Below are 14,534 nucleotides of genomic sequence, written 5' to 3'. Positions count from 1 at the left end.
CTGCAACAGAACCACAAAGACACACACACAAACACACACACACACAAACACTAGCTAAAGAAAAAGTTATATTTTTTAAAAATTATATATTTTTAAAATGATATACCCCCAGATATACAGAGATGTGTTCTATGTTTACTAGTAAGAATTACAATCAGAAATCTCTGTAATTAAATTTTTACTAGAAAAAATAAGTGTTGGTGGTAATGCATTACAAGCGATGTGAGTAATACGATTACTTTTTTAGTTACTTTTTCAAATAAGTACCGCAAGTTACTTTTTTCCCATTTATTGACTGACACCTCTCCTGTCCCCATGTCGAGAGAATTTTTTTTAATTCAGTATTTTTCAACAAATAAAAAGAGTGAAATGCAAACTCAGAATATTACACAAACCTGCACTAGTTCAATATTAAAGCTGCTGTCCGTAACTTTTTTTGTGTTCAAGATTTACAAAAATTATATAATGAGAATGTACCACATCAATCCATTTTCCAAACCGTGTTTTTGTCTTACCCTGAATCATAATAAGCGTTTATATTGGGACTATTTCAGACCGGTCTGGTAGGAACCGCTGCGGAGGAGCACAGCCCCAGCCTGACTCGCCATAGACATAAACAGAGTAGCTCCGGCTGAAATGTTCGTCCGCACGACGCATGCAGTTCTGTTTATTAACCGCTAGAGCGCAACAAGTTACGGACTGCAGCTTTAAGTAACAAGAATATACTTTATGTTTTTAATCTCACTTTATTAACCAATATTGCTATCCTTCGATGATCCAATCCAATCATACTAACAAACAAAAGTGACTTTAGATTAACATCACATTTGTGTTTCTTTATTATTATTATTATTATTGTTGAAGTTAAGAGTGTTAAAATTTCTTCTGCAATTCAGAATGGCAGCAAAACTGAAAGGTTTGTTTGAGCTCCGCCCTCTTCTGTGCAGACGTGAATTTGCATTTCCTTCAGCATGCGGCTTATTCATTTCACCTTTCGTGTAAATTTGTCAGGGCCTTTGCATTTGCCAAAAATAGAACATTTTATAATTATAAAACATAACAAGCAAGCCCAGCCCATTTGAGAAAAAGTAACACAAAAGTAACTTAATGCATTACTTTTCATTAAAATTAACACAATATTGTAACACAACAAATAACGTTCCCCAACACTGGTAGGAACTGCAGTTACAGAGCTCTCTAAATACATTTTTACTTGCAAGACTTCCAATTAGACAGATCTACAATTGCATTTTTACTAATTACTGCGATATAATCTTTACTAGTCAAATATCGCACCATTGCATGGCCAACCGATTTAGCTTTAAATGGCCCAAGAGTACTCATTATCATTGAATTTCAATTGTAGATCTGGAAATTTACTAGTAAGAATTAAGATTAGAGAGATATACAATTGTATTTTTACTAGTCATATGAATTGTGCTGGTTTCTTTGTTGTGAAAGTCTTCCATTGAGTTGAGTTAATCTTGGATGATCGAACAGTGAGCCAGCAGATTTACACTGGTACATCACCCTGTGGCGTGTATTTCAATGTCTTGATGCATCATCAGTTTATGGATACAGATAAGATATCCCCACACACTGAACACTTTGCAAAGTTTGGGTGAATCAGTACTAAACTCAATTGATTGTTGATTGTATTCTTTCTGTTGCTGATTGCATATTTGCATACCCTGATTTCATTTTGATGGTATATTTAATTGTTATCATATGTATGGTGTAGGTTGCTGTCTGAAACCTATATGATGCCATTCATTAATAAAAAACCTAATAAATAAAACCTCATAAATATGACCATATGAGATTATTTTTACTGAAAGTCTATCTGTTACATGTTGTAATATACCCTGATAATAGATTAGGCCATTTAGTGGTATTTAGTGGAATTAAGAAAGGGAAGAATAAGGCATAATGTAAAATATGAAAGCAATATCCAACTGCAGAGCCACATGTCACAACAGTTTCTGTGTCTCACTCTCAGCTTGCAGACAACTTGCTCCTGCCCTTTGTTCTTAATGCAGTCCCAGGACACACATTTCTACCTTTATTTTTTGTATATATTTTAGAGCACTTACTAATCAGTTTTGTATGTGTATTATTTATTTTAAGGAATAACGTACTGTTTTAGTTATTTAAATATAACTAGTATTTTCTCCTAGCCTGGCTCCACCCTCCTACGTACTTCCGCTCAATTTTCATTTTCCTTCAGTAATCTGTATGGGATTGCAGTATACTCTCTGGTTTTCTCCGGTCAAATTTTAACCGGTCCAATCAGCTAAAAGAGGGAGTGGTTGAGAACGATGACGTTGATGTCGTGCGCTAGTTTGAGATGACATTCGTCACGACCAAACGTTAGTGATTGGTTATGGCAGATCCAATCGTTATAAACTTCAACAGAGAACCCGCCTTCAAGGAAGTTAACGCTTGTCCATGGAGAGTGGCCAGACTCTCTGTACAAATGAAATGTACAAGAGTCTGGTAGGACCAGGCTAATTTTCTCCTAACCAACCCCTAACCCTAAACATTGGTAACTATGTTGACATATTTAACCTAATTTGTTCCCTATCAGTCAGTCAGTCACGTTCGATATCATGTCGGAGAGCTAAGACTAAGAGCCCAATTACCTTTGAGTGGTAACAGAACAAGCCAATGCACGAGTGAGATTTGCATCGCAAGCCACTTTATATTAGCCTGACAAGCCAGACCCACATCAAGATGTTGGGTCTGGGAACTCAACATTGGCAGGGCTCAATCCGAAGGGCGGGATAAACGATTGTCTTTCAAATTCCTTCTGCAATAGGATAGCGCTACAACCAACCAGAGGAACGAAGCTAGTTGATTGAATGAAACTTTTGCCGTATCCGGTCGGCAAAACTCCGAACACATCTTCCTTTTTTAAGAATGACTTCAGTGCCGTTCTTTGTTCTTTTCTCAAAGAAAAGCTGAACTCCAAGTCTTCCAGAGTCGTGGCCAAAGCCGATTCGAAAGACCGCTGTTCGCCAGCTTCTTTGTTTTCAAGTAGCACTGGGAACCGTGTCAACTCTGCCGTCATTATGTTAAGCCCGCCCACCGACTCTATACACGATGTGATTGGCCTGACTAGAGTTTGGATTTTCCAGCTCGCAAGCCAACGGAGAGTTGCTAGACGCCCTGGCTGCAAATTATATTTGCTGCCACTAGCAGATTTCTAGGCTAACTTTATATACCAGTAAATGGATAACCTCAACTTTTGGTTTTAAAAACTGAAGCATGGACGTGCACAGCATTTAGGTACCCTTCTTTCTTTCTTTAGAAAGAAATTCATTATTGATGTTGTTTTTCTGTTTGTTTTTTATGTGATGGTAATTTCCATGCTGCAGAACAAATTGTCCCTAAGCAGAACAATAAAAGGTTAAAGTCTAAGGTCTGAAAAGTCTAAAGCATCTGACCAGAAATCATTTCACTTTTAAGGAAACATTACTGTGCAGTATAAACTCTGAATGTTCTATCAACTGCAAAGGATTACATGCCAAATCTAATAAATTATTTCTCAGCATTGCATATCTAATCAACTCCATCATCACCAATTTAACCATATGTATTATAAACTACAGCAGGCATGCAAGCATTGGTACAGGGAGGGGTACTTAGGTATTTATTCCTTATGCCTGTTTTATTATGTTAGGAGCTATAAATACTAATAAAGTATGATAATTAATCTGCACCATTAAACTGGGCAGGAACTCAAAGCACCTCAGCCTAAACACTCAGGTATCTAGGGCACTGCACCGGTCTTGCTTCTAGGCAGGGAGAGGAAGCGGCCAGGGAAGCTCAGCGTGCAGGACAGGACTAGAACAAACAAGAGACACAACAAACACAAGACAAGACAACAAGGCAGAGACTAAAGCTAACCAATAGCTAGAAAGGAACTACAACTAAAGAAGGGAGCTAATAAGGAGAGGAGAACTAATACTATGAATAAAGAGAAAGAACTAATAAATAAAGGTCAAAGGCAGACTGCTATGGATAAGGGAAAAACTAAATACTAAAGTAACTAACAGGGTCGGAGTGGATCTAAAGTATTCCTAGGACTAAGTTCAGAGGCACGGACAAGGTTGGGAGCTGGCCTTGCTGTGAAGCACTCCTCGACTGGCTCAGGAGAAGACTGCCCCAACTGTGTGGTCTCCGTGATGGACCTGGCAGTGGGCTCAGCCCTCGGGATGAAGGTGGCTTCCCGCTCTAGCTCTGGGATGGACACATTGGCAGGCTTTGGCTCCATGGGTGGAGGTTGCTCAGGCATCGATGTCAGGTCAACGGCGGAAGATCTCTTCAGTCCAGGGCTAGGATGATGGATCCTGTCTGGAGTGGGAGAGATTGGACTGAAGCTAAAATTGGATTTTGACCTGCGTTGATGCGGCATCAATGTAACGCTTCCCAATTCAACACATGGGACCCGTTCATTTTGCAGAAAGTGGTAATGGCAGATGCGTCTTTAACAGGGTGGGGGGCCACCCAGGAGGGCAGAACAATGAATGGTGTGTGACCAAGCACACTAAATTATAAATATAAATTATATAATTATATATAAACTCATATAAATTATTTGGAGCTCCTCACTGTGTGGAAGGCTCTAAATCATTTTCTGCCCCGCTTGCAGGGGCATCACGTGCTGGTGCGCTTCGACAATACCACAACTATAGCACATATCATCCGCCAAGGGGGATGTGCTCCTCCAAGCTTCATGCTATAGATCACAAGCTGTTAATATGGAGCAGACAGCACTTTCTGTCATTACGGGCGACCTATGTCCCGGGCTTACTAAACAGGGACGCAGACCTCAGTCGAGGGGGAACCCACTCTATGTAGACTGGCCCCTCCATCCTCAGATAGTGCATCTACTGTAGGAGAGATATGGTAGGCTACCGTCAATCTCTTCGTCTTGTGTAAAAATGCTCATTGCCCTATTTTCTTCTCGCTATGGGACATTCTTATTTTGATAGCACCCAGGTGGCCCAAAGTACCATGGCTCACAGGGATTATTCCTCTGCTGTATGCCCAGCCGTGGCCCCTCCCATTACGCACCACTTTTCCCAAGCGAACGGGGAAATTTACCACCCTCATCCAGACAGGCTTGCCCACTGGGCCTGGCTATCGCTGCATGTCATGTTGGGTTTGACGGCGCTATGGTGGGGCAACCCTTATTCATAGATTTATGAAGGCCGCTCGCCATTGTCTTCCAATCACTAGAAGAGTGGTTCCAGAGTGGGACCTCTCCATAGTGCCGGAGGCTTTGTATCGACAGCCTTCTGAGCCCCTGGGAAATATTCCCCGTAAGCTCCTGTCTTTCAAGACAGCTCTGTTCCTGGACTTGGCACCAGCTAAACATGTCGGTGATTTGCTTGTTCAGTCCTTGAGCGAAGATAAGGTTTTTCTCAGGCCCAAGCCAGCCTTTATGTCAAAATGCTTCTCAGAGTTCACATGCGAGGTGATTGAGCTTTCAGAGATTTGCACACTCATGTGCCTTGCGGATTTACTTAGACAGCGACCAGCTTTTCATCTCTTGGGCTGCCCTCTCAATGAGAGAGCAATGCCTCTCTCATTGGCTTGTGGAAGATATGTTGCTGGCATATGAATCTAAGGGAGTGCAGCCTCCAGGGGGCCTCAGAGCACACTCCATCAGGGGTATGGCTGCCTCTTGGGCTCTGTTTAAGGGAGTTTTCTTGCTTGACATATGTGCCGCTGCAAGCTGGACATATGCCCATATAATTTGTCAGATACTACCGGCTCAATGTCACCAGAATCCCGGTAGCTCATTCTGTCCTGGGTGTGGGCTCTTCGTAGCCTCGTGCTCTGAGGCCCTCTACCCCACTTTAATCCTGGGCTGACTAGCTCAGCTTATTTATGTTACTAGCTCACTAGCGTACCCTCACCTGGCACTATATCATTTCATCATTATATGCATTGTTTGGTTTATTCATGAATGCATGTTACCACATATAATTTCTTTTGATTGCTGGTGTTGCATCCTCACTTTTTGTGTGGTCTGCAAATTTGTGACGTGTCATGCAATGCCTTTCCAGGTGACCATCCTCTGGGTTTCAGGGCCTTGCTGTGAGTGTATTGGCAACTAGGGAGCTGTCCATATCTCCCATAGGTGAACCTCAAACACAAGATGATGAAAGAGAACAATAGGTTACTGTCGTATCCCTGTTTCTCTGAAACATTGAGTGGAGAGATCCACCAAGCGTGCCCCACTAGCTGCATGAGAAACGAAAATGCTCACTGAGGAAAGGTAGAGTGTGCAGGTGCTTTATGCATTTTGGTAAGGGGTGGTCCCATACCTGGCATTGGGCATGCGCTCCTGTCTGTCAAGCCAGACTTGGTGCAATTGGATGCTTTTGCAGAGGTCAAATTGATTAAGCAAGGTCATGCGCATGCATGCTTGCTTAACCGCAAAACATGTAAAGCCAACATGAAAAATGAAAAAAAATGAAGCATGTCGGAGTTATGTTTGGGACCATTTTACAGCTCGAGTTACACCTTCATGACTATAAGAATGCATGTGCATTCGCAGCAGCAAAAATATAAAGTTATAACGATTAAATATTGCTGCTCCCAACAGGAGAACGCAGAAGGCGCGCGCAGTCATTGGAGAGTCGCCCTGCAGAGACAGACGAAAGTATAGACAAGGCTTAACTGTCAACAGGCTGCGCTCTAGATGTTACTTTAAAAAAACAAAAACATACAAGGTGAGGGTTGAGGTAGGCCTGCTATTTTTATTTAACAAAAAACTATTCCGGTTCTTCAAATGGATTCTGTGTATTTTCATTTTATCTTAATTTGGTAATTATTTAAGTGAAAAATATTTTGTGTAGGCCTCTTTATTTTATTCTTATTATTTATATTTTATCTGATCTGTATGCTGCTGTTTGCACGGTAAAATAAACCCGTGAAAAAAGTGTCACAGACACTCGTCAATCATATTTTTATTTAATGCCAATTCAATATTATAATCTTATCAGTTAACGGTTAATAATTGGATAATGAGCAGCGGTTGTCGGTTGGGAAAATTAACCGAATGAGCATCCCTACGGCAGTGTATTTTTAATTTAATTTAATTTAATTTGAATAGGCAACATTATGCCAGGATGACTGTCCTTCCTTTGCCGTACCTGAAGTTGCTGCATTGGCTGCTGTCTGTAGATTCCTTCATGCACAACTTGTATTCGTTCATATGAGCGCGTTGTTTGTGTTTGAGCTCCGTCAAATTGATTCATAATCCTTGATTTTCTTCTTAATACTCGCTTACAAACGAATACTTTCTATTATTTACAGCGTGTGAACATATCTCCAATACGATTCTCTATAAAAAAACAATCGGATTGCTTTGATATCGCTACTTATATCCGAGCTTCTGCTACTAGCAGTAGCCCGCTAGCCTTGCACGCGTGGTAACTTGTTTAACGTTACACCCGGTAAACACTGATAGCTACAATTCGCCATCGTAGCACTTCTGCTACAATGGCGAATAACTCGGATGTGTGTCTAATGTTACCTTTGAGTGCAGGTGAGGACACGTTCAGGCTGCATTCGGTGCAGTTGGAGTTGGAGTCGTTGGAGAAGCAGATTCGCGGCCTTCTAGACAGACAAGACGTGCTGAGAGAGCGGCGAACAGCGCTTGAAACATCGCACGCCAATGCTCTCAAGTCAGTGGATACTAACATTTTGACTCCGACCTCGTCTACTCCGCGTGTTTCTCTGCACAGGACCCAAGCACCCAGGACGCGATCATCATCCCTGGTTTCGTTCACTCCGGCACCGACACAGCACCATGGACCCTGGGTGTTTCCACAGCGGAAGACGCGAGCCAGGACCAGAGCGAGGACCTCTCCGCCCCTCCCGGTCTTCGAGATCTCCACCCGGAACCGCTTCTCCCCTCTTCGCGAGACGGAACGCGACGCTGTGGTCATCGGTACTTCCATCGTCCTGCATGTCCACGCTACCTCAGGTAAAGGCAAGGTTATCACTCACTGCTTTCCTGGTGCTCGTGTTCTCGATGTCGCTGCGCAGGTTCCCGAGATCCTGAACGGTGACGAGCGCATCGGAGCTGTCGTGCTGCACGTGGGAACGAACGACACCAGGCTGCGGCAGATGGAGGTTCTGAAGAAAGACTACAGGAGCCTGGTCGAGACGGTGCGCAGAACATCGCCTGAAGCAACGATCATCGTGTCTGGACCGCTTCCCACGTACCGACTAGGACATGAAAAGTTCAGTAGATTATTTGCTCTAAATGAATGGTTAATGTCATGGTGTAATGAACAGAAGCTGCTCTTTGTAAATAATTGGAATCTGTTTTGGGAGCGACCTAGGCTCTTCCGTCCTGATGGCCTTCACCCCAGCAGAATCGGAGCGGCTCTTCTGTCGGACAACATCTCGAGAGCGTTGCACACCATCATATGACTAGTAAGTCAAAGTCCAAATCACAGTATTTGCTGTCCTAACTTAATTGACATAAGTACCAATGTAGAACATTATATAGAAACTGTGTCTATTCCTCGTTTAGTGAGGTCAAACATTAAATCTACTGTAGGATCTAGGAAAAATCTAATTGTGATTAAACCAGAAAATCTCAATATTAGTGAACAAAACCAATTTTGTCCTAACTTAATTGACATAAGTACCAATGTAGAACATTATATAGAAACTGTGTCTATTCCTCGTTTAGTGAGGTCAAACATTAAATCTACTGTAGGATCTAGGAAAAATCTAATTGTGATTAAACCAGAAAATCGCAATATTAGTGAACAAAAACAATTTCTAAAACTAGGTCTTCTAAACATTAGATCGCTGACACCTAAGGCGGTTATTGTAAATAAATGGTCACAGATAATAGTTTCGATGTACTTTGCCTTACTGAAACCTGGCTTAAGCCAAATGATTATTTCGGTCTTAATGAGTCTACTCCACCAGGATACTGTTATAAGCATGAGCCCCGTCTGATTGGCCGTGGCGGCAGTGTTGCAACAATCTATAGAGATATTCTAAATGTTACCCAGAAAACAGGTCACAGGTTTAATTCGTTTGAAGTACTAGTGCTAAATGTTACGCTCTTAGATGTAAGAAAGAAATCCGTATTATCTCTAGCCCTGGCTACTGTATATAGAGCTCCAGGGCCCTATGCTGATTTCCTAAAAGAGTTTGCAAACTTTCTCTCAGATCTATTGGTCAACGTCGATAAAGCATTAATTGTTGGAGATTTTAACATACACGTAGATAACACAAATGATGCGTTAGGGGCTGCGTTTACAGATCTATTAAACTCCCTTGGGGTCAAGCAAAACGTCACTGGTCCCACTCATCGTCTTAATCACACACTAGATTTAATTCTATCACATGGAACCAACCCAACCGATATAGATATTATACCGCAAAGTGATGATGCCACTGACCATTACATGGTAACTTGCATACTGCTGAAATCTGTCATGTTGCGCCACGTTATCGACCAGGCAGAACAATCCTTCCAACCACTATAGATAGATTCTCAAATCAGTGCTACTAGAGGATGTGGTGCTGGTCCTTCAAGAGTCACTCTCAACCTGTCCATAAAGCCTATTCACGAGTTCACACTTACATATAATTTATGGAGAGTAATTTAAATGCGTATTTGGCGTGCTGTCCGGGGGGAGGGCTTCGAGCTCGGAATTTGGCCCGAACCCAGAGTACCCCCCGTATGTAAGTGGTTGATAAAATAAAAGTGTGGAGAAGGGGTGGTGGAGGGATACTGGAAAACTGTCAATGAATGGAGGTAAGACTGCTGCGTGTATATATACCTCTATTGTTGATTAGCTGAGTGCTCTCCACCTGTGTCAATTATCTGAACGTGCTCCTCCCGAATCATTTAAAAAAAACTGTCCATAAAGTCTATAAAAAACAGTCTTCATGTATTTTACAACACTTCAGCTTGTGATTCTTATTTAGTGGGGGTCATTTTTTAGGATTCTTTACCTAACTGAAGTCTCTGAGATCCGGACACCTTGCACTTCTGGAGACTCCAGGTAGGAGACTAAAGGGTTCCTGATGGTTTCACACTTAATTCTTCACCTTAATTCTTAATTATTTTGCGGTTAACAGGTGTCTTTTCTCCACCACATGTTTTTGTCTGACCCTGCTGACCCAACGAACATTTCACTGTCCAATGGTCATGCCTTAACTGCAATGTCTAGTATTGCATCCTTCTCATGGGCATTTCATAATTTTTGACTTTTCAGTCTGAGTTAAATCTCTTTTTTGGCTCAATTTATCTGTAAAAGAAAACATGCCTAATAATTCTGCACACCTGAATATAAGGTGTTTTTCATTTCCAGCCTTCATGAACAATTATATATCACTTATACATTATTAAATAGGGTACTAAATTAATAGTAGTTATTAGGATAACTGTGGTTTGGAATTGGTCAAATGTGCCTGGAAAAAATATATGATCAGAAAATCAACGAGCCTAATAATTCTGCACACAGTGTATATGGGCCAGCACGAGGGTAAGAAAACGATGAGGGTGATTTGGGGTGGAGTATCCCTTTAATGCATTAACCCATTTCAAAAGTTAAAGACCTGCTCCAGAGAGCTGGATCCACTATAGAAAGCATTTCACGCGTCGTCTGCCTTTAAATATGTAGCGGGCTGCAGCTCTCGAGTCCAGCTTCTGCTGTCTCAGCTTCAGTGTCATGCGGAAAGCATCAGCATCCCTTGGTGGTTAAAAGCTCTGGTGAGTAGCCTACCTGACAATAATGCGATCATTGATGTTTTTGTTTTTAACTGTAGCAGCTCTATCTGTTTTGTTTATTAGGAATGCAGCATAGGCCTAATAGTAACACTATTTTTGTCACATTAAATTCACGCCACAATAATCTGTGCAAGTAACCAGGAAGCAAATAATTCAAAAACACCGCAGTGATTTTATTGAGGTGTTTACCCGAGAGTGTCAGCATCAGTCTCTTGTGTTTACATCTAATACTCAAAGCTCACGTGACTCTTCTCTGAACTATTTTTTAACTTGGCACGCATCTTCGAAAATGCGCGTAGACCAGCAAAAAAAAAAAGAGGAAAAAACGTGGGAACTATTAATAATAACAATGATCAAAATAATAATAATCAGAATGGTTGTGACAATGACGCATTTGACAGTCTTTGTCGGTATATTTACTACTTGCAGTGAATAGAGTAACCCATTTGGTTTTATCCTCAAAATAACGATAGTTTCGCTATTTCCTGATTAGGTAAAGTATGACATATGATATCCTCCTATGCGCATCTATGAAGCATAGCACTCAAGGTGAGACAATGTTAAACATTGTTTCCTTACACAGTATTGGCTGAGTGCATTCATAATATTCCCCTTTTGTCTGTTTTACTCGTCTATATGTACAAATATGAACCGTTTAATAGATAGTAGGCTATTATGCATGAGAATGTTCATCTGGACATACAAGTTTAGTTCAGACTCTTCTCTTGCATACAGTGTTTGACATTTCCAGTCTTCATAAGTTCATTCAAAAGTTGATCATAAAGTTGAATTCTTCATGTATGCAGGTCTATAGAGTGCCTCTGCATTTCATGAATAAAAATTATAAAATTGTATTTTTGGGAAATTAGATTATATCAGATTCTTGTCAAAATGTTATTTTGTAGTCATTTTGTTTACAACTGTTCTAACTAAACCAACGTGAAAAGACTGGATGCATTGCATTTGAATACATTTGAATGACAGTAAGAGGCTATGCTACATAGATAGATCAGGTTTCAATGATCTGAGGATGAGAATAACTTGTGCGTGCGGTGTCATCAGTGTGTGTTTGGTTGTAGAGGTCATGAGAATGCTGAGTCATACTGCAGGGTAGCTCTCTCATGCTTACCAGCTTTACTCTGTATTGAAAATAGAGGCCACGCTTTGTAAATTAATCCAATGTCATAACTAATTCAGCAATTTCCACAATGACTTTGGGCAAGACGAGCTGGCTAGTGGTAAAGGCTCAAACACACACACACACACACACACACACACACACACACACACACACACACACACACACACACACACACACACACACACACACACACACACACACACACACACACACACACACACACACACACACACACGTCTGGTGCGCTATCCTTCTGGGGACTCACCATAGGCGTAATGGTTTTTATACTGTACAAACCGTATTTTCTATCCCCTTACACTGCCCCTGCCCCTAAACCTACCCCTCACAGGAGACATTCTGCATTTTTACATTTTCATAAAAACTCATTCTGAATGATTTATAAGCTTTTTTGAGGTCCCCACGGTGACACGAGTCCCCATGAGTCTGTCTACAGTCAGGTTGAAGTCCCCACCAGGCTAGAAAAACATGCACACACACACACACACACACACACACACACACACACACACACACACACACACACACACACACACACACACACACACACACACACACACACACACACACACACACACACACACACAAAAAACACTTTAATTCCACCACTCTCTGTCGGACTGAGTAGCAAAACATCCAGCAAATTGACTGGTGCTAGTAGGGGAACCCGCTAGAGCAAAACAAATGATTACATGCTTAAATTAAAGGCAGTTAGACTAGACAACAATCTTTACAACTTACCAAACAACTAGTGGACACAGAAATCAGGTTTTTTTACTTTTAAAGGTGTCATAAACTGGCTTTTTTAATTTGTTTATACTGTTGTCTGAGGTCAACTTATGACGTTCTTGTGGTTTTTACATTCAGAAACATCATAATGATTAAGTAATAGCCTACTTTCTGCCTTGGTTTTGAGGCTCTCTGAAAAACGGTCGGTTTTGATGGGCGTGCTCACTGAAGACTTGGAAGTAAACGCTAACGGCTAGGATTGGATAAGATTTGCATATTTAATGAGCTTCTGCTCCCCTCCAACCTGAATTAATCTCCCAGGGCTCGCAAAATGTCTTTATCAAACAAACACAATGATTCATCTCTCATCCACCTGCGATTGATTGCAATGTTATTTTTATATCATTTCGCTCGATCATCAGTGAATATAACCGCGAACCGTACACACACATGCGCGAGCCCGTCTGAAAAGCACATAGCCCCGGGACTTTGGGTTTTGCGAGCTGCCGTTACAAGTCCGAGTCTGATCCCGAATGAACCAATAACACCTTCTCCAGCCTGTGACAGCGTGCTAAGGTATGTAATCAATAGATATCAAACGATCTGTAACAATGCAATACTAACACATAAAAAAAGTGTGTTGCACCGTTCCGGTCAGATCCAATATAGAAGGCACAGCATTGTGTTTTAATCTCAATATGTCTGCAAATCCAGTCTCGACCTCTATCTTGTTTACAATCGATTCTGCATCGTTTAGCTTCACGAGTCGGTGGGCGGGCTTGAGGCGGTGCTTCTGCGTCCTACTACGCCAGTGGTCGACATATTCTGAGATCTCTCGTTTTCTGGGCCTGGTGTCTATAAAAGCTTTTCTTTGACTAACAAGGAAGTTTTCAGCTCTGAAACTTGCAGGATATTCTTATATCACGATGAACTTTAATATACCAAAGGCTCAAAGGAAAGTTGATTTCTCAATTCATCACCCCTTTAAATGTAACTGGAAATACACACAGCAAAGCCTGAACGCTTCATCTGCTAGATAACACTAAAAATGCAATACAGCTAGATCTAAATCCAAAGGATCACTTAATTTTTTATCGTTATATCACCCTGCCCTTAAAGCAGATTTGCTTTATAGTCATAACATTATGACTTCATGTAAATCTGTTTTGAACAATGTGAATTGTGCTAAACAAATACATTTGACTTGACGCTTGGTCGTACTTTAAGGCGGGATTTGTTGGTGAAATTAAAATCATGAAACTACCAGAACATTATTTTGTGTCCTCAATATTATTTGTAGATGGATAACAGTCAGCGATTAACATGAGGCAGATGATACAAAGTTCAGCACTCTAGAATATTGTTCTGTCATTAATGAATAACTACAGCAGAACAAATGAGCAGCACAATATCAACACTTTAGTAACTGCTATTAACTGATTAACGAATTAGTAAGTAATAGCTCTCAGCTGAATGTTGTAGTTCACTATTCAAAAACTACTTTTTTTTTCACTACTAAGAACTACTATATACAGGTTCATAATTCATCTGAATAATGCATAATGTATAATGAATTCAAAAATGAATAGTCACTGATTAGCTAATAGTGAACTACCACATTCACATGAGTGCTATTACTTACTAATTATTTATCAGAATGTTAATAGTGTGTTACTCATTTTTTCCTGTGTAGTTATTCATTAACTGTTACCAGTTTTTTTCTGATAAAAACTTCACGGTTACACAGAATATATTTCCTTGATGAGTAACTAATAACAATATCAACATGCAAACTAGGGCAGTGGTTTTCAAAACTGTGGGAGAACTAATCAACATGAAAAACTACAAAACATGACACAAGAC

This window comes from Gobio gobio, assembly GCF_949357685.1.
Source record: "Gobio gobio genome assembly, chromosome: 16".
In the NCBI taxonomy this organism is placed as follows: Eukaryota; Metazoa; Chordata; class Actinopteri; order Cypriniformes; family Gobionidae; genus Gobio; species Gobio gobio.
Note: the sequence above shows the minus strand (reverse complement) of the source record.